The following is an 8,688-nucleotide window of genomic DNA, read 5'->3' as shown; positions in this document are numbered from 1 at the left end:
TCAATTTTCTATCTAGTGAATTTGATTTTGTCTCAATTGAATGTTTGATTCTAATTGTGATTCTTATTGGCCAATTGGATTAGGGTTAGATCATTCAAGTTATCTAATTGCAAAATCCGTAATTGTTTTGTAAATTGGACTAGGTAACAAGCACTAATCTGATTTCTATTGAATGAAATTAGTGTAAATCTATTCACACATTCTTATGCTCCCGAGCTTATGAGGAGTATTGATTATTGTTGGGAACATTCACATAAAGTTTAATGCAATCTTTCAACCTAATTCTAAGAGCTTGTTTAGATTAGATTGGTAAGGTTAGGATTAATCAAAGAGCTTGTTTTGGTTAATTATTGTGGTGAATGGGAAGTGTTAGAGCTTGTTAACACTTTCAAGTACCAACTTAGATAGAATTAAACAAATATATTGTCATCCATGGAATCACATTGCTAATTTGTCTTGCATAGAGTTGGAGTTCTCACAAATCCTGAATTTCTTTCATTTAATTGATCATTTACTTATTGCTTTATTCTTTTGTTTAAATCATTGCATACCAACCCCCCATTTATGTGACCATTATTGTACCTTCCGCAAAAAGGTATAATCATTTGTTCCGTGTCTCTGTGGATCGACCCTACTTACCTTGTATTACATTTCTAGTACAAAGTAGTAGTGTTTAAGGAGTTATTTCACCCCTTTATTTGTTGGGTTTGACACGCCTCAACAAATTGGCGCCGTTGCCAGGGACACGGTGTTACTAATTGTTTATGCCAAGCATTTTGTGAGCAGGTGCTTTCAAAAATAAAAAGTCAGGTAGAAGATAAGTTTTCAATTGAAGGAAGTGGTGAGAAGGTTAATGTTTTGTAAAGGCCCACCTACTTAGAACAAAGCACATTTAAGGGCCAAGTCGAGCCAACGACTTAAAACAAGGGCAGCTAACCGGGAGGCAACCCGGGGTTATTTTTGTCCTTTCTTTTAAAACTTTTTAGTCTTTGGTAAGTTTTAATTTTTTTTTTATGTCCCAAATGGTTTTAACTTATTTTTTATGCCTAGAAAATGAATCTCCGGCTCCAAAAGTACTTCACGGATAGCTTGGGGAGGTTAAAGAGGAGGTTCTCACCACAATTGCAAGGCTCCAAGAACGATTTGGTAAATTCTTTCCATATCTTTAGTCGTTCATATTTTGCTTAAAAATTCAATTGATATGCATTTGTGGCTGTTTTGGACCCATTCCCAACCCAGCTACCATACTCCACCATCCGACTCTCAATAGGCCGGCTATGTCTCTCTCCAAGCATCGAGGATGATGCTTATTTTAAGCTTGGGGAGGGGCATCCATCCATGCATAAATCCCGTTGCATGTAGGTTGCATGTAGTTTTGTACATATTGCATTAATTTTCATTTCATTTTCTTTTTCATTAGTTTAGTACATATTGCATTAATTTTCATTTCATTTTCTTTTTCATTTTTTTTTGCATGGAAAATTTTTCAAAAACCAAAAAGATTTTCTATCTATTCTAATTTTTATTATTTTCTTTGCATCTAAATTTTTGCATTGCATTCATTGCATAATTACAAAAAAAAAAAAAAAAAAAAAAAAAAAAAAAAGAAAAAAAAAAAAAAGATCCAATCCCAAGCAACTTAATCTTTTCAAAACAGTTAACCTGGTAAATGAGTCATGTGCCTTGAAATTGGCTTGCTCTTTTTATTGAAAAATCTAAAAGCAAGTTAATCACACACGAACACACCTCCCGAAGCTATTTGTGCAAAACAGAAAATGAGAAGATTGTCAACATTGGATCATAATAGTAGGTATGAGTCAATTCTTTGGGACATATGACCGGTCTTATGAGTAGTAATGCTCAATTGAACTTAAAATGCCAAATTCAAAAGTTTATAAAAAGAATGCAAAATCTCAATGTCCCGTCTTCCAGCGCTCTTAAAAGTCCTTTCTACTCATTCCCTTTTATATACCCTACTTGATGACATAGCTTTCAACTATACTTACGGGTCTTTGCATGTTAACCTTTAGTCCCCTGAAAAATGTCTTAGAAGTCCTCACGCTAATAGACCGTGAGATGTCCCATAATAGAAAAATCAAGGACGGAAATATAAAGAAATTGGCCAAATAAATAAGTTAATAAGAGTGTTATGTGTTAACTTAGTTATTTATATTTGTGTATCTTTTAAAAAAAAAAAAAAAAAAAAAAAAAAAAAAAAAAAAAAAAAAAAAAAAAAAAAACTATTATTAAGTTAATTTATGACCTTTGGGATTCGAACAAGTAAGCTCTGAGGGGTTTTTTACACCTAATCGCCTAAAGCTAAATTGTTTGGGAGTGATTGAGTTGAAAATTCATTACACGGGTTCCATAGAAAGTCATGAACTTAATAATAGCAAATAAAGCTAATCTGTGGCCTTTGAGATTCGGGCAAGTAAACCCGAGGGATCTCTTTAAATCTAGCACACTAAGGTCATTTGATTTGGATGTGTTGGTTGGAAGCTCGTTACACGGATTTCAAAGAAAGCCATGAGCTTTATTTGTAAAAAAAATATAATTAAGAAGTTTGTATATAGTTGTGTTTATAGTTTAATTGAATATTGTGTTTACGAAAAATACTTGGCTGTCAAAAGATTCCCTTGGACTTGCATTTGAACTTATGACATTGAACTGAATGTTAATTACTTTGACTGGTGTAAGTGGTTTGAAGTTTGTAACCAATCTGGATAAATATTAGGGAATTTTTAGAAAATATTTTTCAGAAAAAGATTGTTGCCGACCAACAAATAGCTGGAATCGGGCATTGTTATATTTTATGAAACAAAGATGGTTGAGCATGTTTTGTCACATATAATTTCACGAGAGTAAGACCATAATTTGTTCTAAGAATTGACTTGATGATATTGAAAAGGAATAAGTGTTGTGATCTTTGATCCTGTTGAGTTGTATTAGGGAGTGGCCAAAGTCTTATTTCTATTATCATATAATATTTTGAGACTAAAGCCAAGTTGACTCAAGGCATGACAAGTACGTTCTCTACTATAATACAAAACAGGGTAATTGGGTTGGATCTTTTCATGTTTGTTTTGATTTCATGCATTAAGTTTCAAATAGTTTTAACTTTAATTTTCTTCTCTTCTATTCTATTTTATTTTCTCCAGTTTAAATCTTCTTGTTCTTTCTTGAGGACAAGAAAGGTTTAAGCTTGGGGAGATTTGTTAGGTGCATTTCATGTACCCATTTTGTAGCTTTATTTTATAAAAGTACATTGCATATAGGCTTAAACTCATGCATTTTGCATGTCTTTCGGGATTTTTCATGAGGTAATTTCATTCAAATACTTTTGTGATATTTTAGGGACTTTTGGAGGAAGGATATTGTTGGAGGAGTTAAATAAAAGTTGCGGACAAAATTTCAGGACTTGCGGAGCACCGAGGAGCAAGACATCAAAGAAATGACGATTTTGGCTTTACAGACGTTTACACAGCCGTGTAAATGGAAGCCTTGCGTTTACGCGGGCCGTGTAAACGTAGATTTCTATGCAGTATATTTTTGCGTTTACGCAGGCCGTGTAAATGACAATGTTAATTTACGCGGGCCGTGTAAACGTAAACGTGGGTTTTAAAGCAGTTTTTCACCATTCTTAAAGGGGGGAACCGACTTTTTACTCAAGGGTGTCGACTTTTGGAGTAGAGAAGGCGAACTTCTTGAGGATTTTGAAGTTGATTAACACTTGGGAACATTTGATTTCATTTTGTAAGAACTTTAATTTCATTTTCTAGATTTGTGATCTTGTTCTAGCCGTGAGTGGCTAGAAGCCTAAATTCTCCAACTTTATGTCTTGACATTTGGATCTGATTTCAATCATATGACTTGATGTTTGCTTTCAATTTTCTATCTAGTGAATTTTATTTTGTCTCAAGTGAATGTTTGATTCTAATTGTGATTCTTATTGGCCATTTGGATTAGGGTTAGATCATTCAAGTTATCTAATTGCAAAATCCGTAATTGTTTTGTAAATTGGACTAGGTAACAAGCACTAATCTGATTTCTATTGAATGAAATTAGTGTAAATCTATTCACACATTCTTATGCTCCCGAGCTTATGAGGAGTATTGATTATTGTTGGGAACATTCACATAAAGTTTAATGCAATCTTTCAACCTAATTCTAAGAGCTTGTTTAGATTAGATTGGTAAGGTTAGGATTAATCAAAGAGCTTGTTTTGGTTAATTATTGTGGTGAATGGGAAGTGTTAGAGCTTGTTAACACTTTCAAGTACCAACTTAGATAGAATTAAACAAATATATTGTCATCCATGGAATCACATTGCTAATTTTTCTTGCATAGAGTTGGAGTTCTCACAAATCCTGAATTTCTTTCATTTAATTGATCATTTACTTATTGCTTTATTCTTTTGTTTAAATCATTGCATACCAACCCCCCATTTATGTGACCATTATTGTACCTTCCGCAAAAAGGTATAAACATTTGTTCCGTGTCTCTGTGGATCGACCCTACTTACCTTGTATTACATTTCTAGTACAAAGTAGTAGTGTTTAAGGAGTTATTTTACCCCTTTATTTGTTGGGTTTGACACGCCTCAACAGGGGGTATCACCTCTCGTAGGCTTGAGAGCTAAGGGTTTCGCGGCAGGACAAGCTCCATTAAAAGCTGATACATACAAGGTAACCAAACATGAGAAACCGTGTATGGAAAATCGACATGTATTCATACCATTTGCATTTGATACATTTGGTTTTCTTGCGTCGGATGCGGTGGAGATTTTTAGTAGAGTACAACGGATCATGCATACAAATGTTAGACCCCCTAGATCTATGGATGTAGACTTCAAAAGAATTGCCTTTACCGTACAAAAAGGCTTAGCAGCTCAACCTTTCGCCTATTTTCATTCTCATTCGTTGTACGATGATAACTAAAATAGGTTCAAATTAATTTTGTAAGACGTTGCCAAAAAAATACGCACATATCAACTATCCATATGTATAATTGCAATAAAGGAGCTTGACTATGACAAAGTGGTTATGAAGCTCGGAAAAAATTAAAAAACAAAGTATAATAGGAAGTAGAAAATAAGAGGTAATAAACTAAGCATGTGTATATGGAATAGAATGTTCCAGTAGTCTAAACCACTATAAAAGGTCTTCAACAAGATAATGGAGTTGTCGGTAGTAGCAGGCAAGGGATGAAATTGTCTGAAGATCGATAGCATAAGTTTGTTACCAAAAGAGGAACACCATAGAGGCTGACAGGAACATAAGGAGTAATTGAAGAGCATAAAAAATAGGGTTCCAGGATCAAGTTTAGGTTATTGTGATGTGGCTAGATACCATGATCGTTGTTATGGAAATCTCTTGACTAGACTACATGTATTTAGAATATATATATATATATATATATATATATATATATATATATATATATATATATATATATATATATATATATATATATGATTGGCCCTTTTAGTCCCTAACTATTCTCGTGACTTTATGACGGAACCAACTCATGGACAACCTGATATTTTTAGCCCCATGTACTTGATTTAGCCAGTTTGAGTGAGATATAGACAAAAACTTGAGGCCCATCCTTCTCATGTTCGTCATCTTCCTCTATATAAGAACTGATTTTAATGTAAAACATTAAAACCCTTTACAAGTTGAATATATGTCAAAAACGACAACTTTAAGTTAGACCAACTCCATTTTCTTCTTTATACTTTTATCTGTAGTATTATTTGGTATTTAATCACCACCTCCATACCTCCATAACCACCCAAAATGAAAAGTTTCTATCTCTCCTTCGTCGTTGCACATACAACTTCAAGACGTCGAAGCAATATTTCTCATTGGTATTCATGATCATGGGAATCTTGAGCCTGTCATCAGTAGATCCAACACTGGTGGTAGTTGTATGAAGAGAATGAGAACATGCTTTTGAGCACTACATGCATGATATTCTTGGTGGCAGCAACCCAACAGCTAGACCAGTAAGGTCTACTAGGTAACATATAGAGTTGTCAAGTCCCGTTCGCTAGGCGCATAGGTTTCCAGACACCAAAATGGGGTGGCGATCCCTAACACCAATGATGTTATTCCAACCATGAAAGCCAACATGAACGCACTCGAAACTAGCTCGGTTGGCACCCAATTCACCGGAAACCTGAACCAAAAAAGTGTTCAAAACCAAATCACTTCCCATTTGGGACCAGATGGGCTGGGGCTATGGTTCGAAACCATAACAATTATCGACAATGTTCTGACCATTGACCCAAATAGGATCATAATCGTTAAGGAAAGCACAAGGATTTTATGTAGCAAGCATGCTGGTTTGAAGTAAACAGATGATGACGTTCATGATGATCATGAAAGGACGTGAGTATGGAGATAATATCAATTTCTTCGAAATTTACCATGTTGGAAGTATGATGTCTCGGTTGTCAGTACTATGAAGTTTAGGGTTTGACCACAATTTTGGAAGTTAACATTCCATAAATAAAGAGCAAGCGGATAAGACCTTCCTCCTTCTGTAAAACACACATTATAATACATACATAGTGATTGTGAAGTTTGGTAATTCAACAACAAGCAACCATTGAAAACAACAGAAAAAGGGAATATAGTAGAACAAAAGCATTTAGATTTATGAATGTTGATATTGTTCTGCTAATTGATTCTATATAGTGTTAAAACTAAAACATGTTAGATTTTGTTATGGGGAAATTGATTTGACTAATTAATTGATCAGGCCTCGATGAGAGGAAGAAAACTATGGTGGGAACTAGAAATGCAATAACACAGAGGAAGATGACAAACATGAGAGAGAGAGAGAGAGAGAACGAGAGAGGCAGAGAGAGAGAGAGAGAGAGAGAGAGAGAGAGAGATAGGCCCAAAATTTTCTCTGTGTGTCACTCCAACTGGAAAAAAAACAAGTAAATGGAACTAAGCAGACAGACTGGCCACAAGTTAGTTCCCTCATAAAGCTAGAGAGAGAGAGAGAGAAAGAAAGAGGGAGAGAGAGAGAGAGAGAGAGAGATAGGCCCAAAATTTTCTCTATGTGTCACTCCAACTGGAAAAAAACAAGTAAATGGAACTAAAAAGACAGACTGGCCACAAGTTAGTTCCCTCATAAAGCTAGAAAATAGTTTAGGGACTAAAATGACCAACCCTAGAAAATTCGTAAAACCTATATATATATATATATATATATATATATATATATATATATATATATATATATATATATATATATATATATATATATATATATATATATATATATGGGTGAGATCAGTTGAAAACTCATAGTTTCCCGAGAACCCGAAAACTAAAAGTGGAGGGTTAGATCAAAATTATTTCATTAAGGACATGATCGGAATCTTACCAGTCTCATTTAACGTTTAATTTTTTTTGTGTTATTTGGAATATTAATAGAAATGTATAAAAAATATATATATAAATCAAAATTTCATATTTTTTTATATAATAGTGTTTTTCACTTTTTTTTTAAAAAAGTGAAGATTTTTTAGTTTTTTATAGAAAACATGAATTTTTGAAAAAAAAAAATTAATTTTTACTTTCAAAAACTGCAATTTTTTTAAAAACATATAAAATTATTAAAATTAAAAATATACTAGAATATTTAAAAAATACTATCAATTTTTAACCAAAAAAAATCAACATTTTAGGTACATATATGCATATTTTTATAAATGCAAACATGCATATTTCATATACTATAATATTTGTAAGGAAATCATAAAATTAAAAAAAAAAAAAAAAAAAAAAAAAAAAAAAAAACTCATTTTAGTTACTAATCTATAAATACAATCGAATAAATATTTTATTCGATACAAAAAAAGATATAAAAAACAAAAAAATGCTACAAATTTTGAAGCCGTTTTCTTGTCTTTGTGTCAGTGTTTCCATATTTTCTTCAATTTATCATTTTCACCTCTTCAATATTCACTACAATTTCTAATTTACACAAAAAAATGATTGATGCAAAAACACTCACAAAAATACATATGTGGTTTACATATGAATCACATGTAATTTATATCTAAATTACATGTGAATCACATGTAATTCATACATGTGAATCACGTGTAATTCATATGTGATTTACATGTGAATCATATGTAATTCACATGTGAATTACATGTAATTCATATGTGAATCACATGTTATTTACATGTGAATCACATGTAATTCATATGTGAATTACATGTGAATCACGTGTATTTAATATGTTAATTACATGTGATTTATATGTGAATTACATGTAAATCACATATGATTCATATATGAATCGCATGTAATTCATATGTGATTTACATGTGAATCACATACACTTCATATGTGAATTACATGTGAATCACATGTAATTCAAATGTGAATTACATTTGAATCACATGTAATTCATATGTGATTTACATGTGAATCATATGTAATTCATATGTAAATTACATGTGAATCAGATGTAAATCATATGTTAATTACATGTGATTTACATGTGAATCAAATATAATTCATATATGTAAATTACACGTAATTCATATGTGAATTACATGTGACCAATATGTAATTTATGGATCAAGACATCAAGTATCCAGACAAATTTTGATTAGGAAAAATAGATAAAACCGAAATACCTTGATTATAGCCATAT

The 8,688-nt window shown here is 32.3% G+C and overlaps 1 pseudogene; it reads left to right on the top strand.

The window, feature by feature from the left end:
• The first annotated feature begins 1,053 nt into the window (after positions 1 to 1,053).
• Positions 1,054 to 6,469, top strand: LOC145045631 (dirigent protein 16 pseudogene; annotated as a pseudogene).
• The last annotated feature ends 2,219 nt before the right edge of the window (positions 6,470 to 8,688 follow it).

The sequence above is a fragment of the Lactuca saligna genome, chromosome 5, assembly GCF_052625555.1.
Source record: "Lactuca saligna cultivar CGN05327 chromosome 5, ASM5262555v1, whole genome shotgun sequence".
In the NCBI taxonomy this organism is placed as follows: Eukaryota; Viridiplantae; Streptophyta; class Magnoliopsida; order Asterales; family Asteraceae; genus Lactuca; species Lactuca saligna.
The sequence above is the reverse complement of the archived record's forward strand: the minus strand, read 5'-3'. Positions and strand labels throughout refer to the sequence as shown.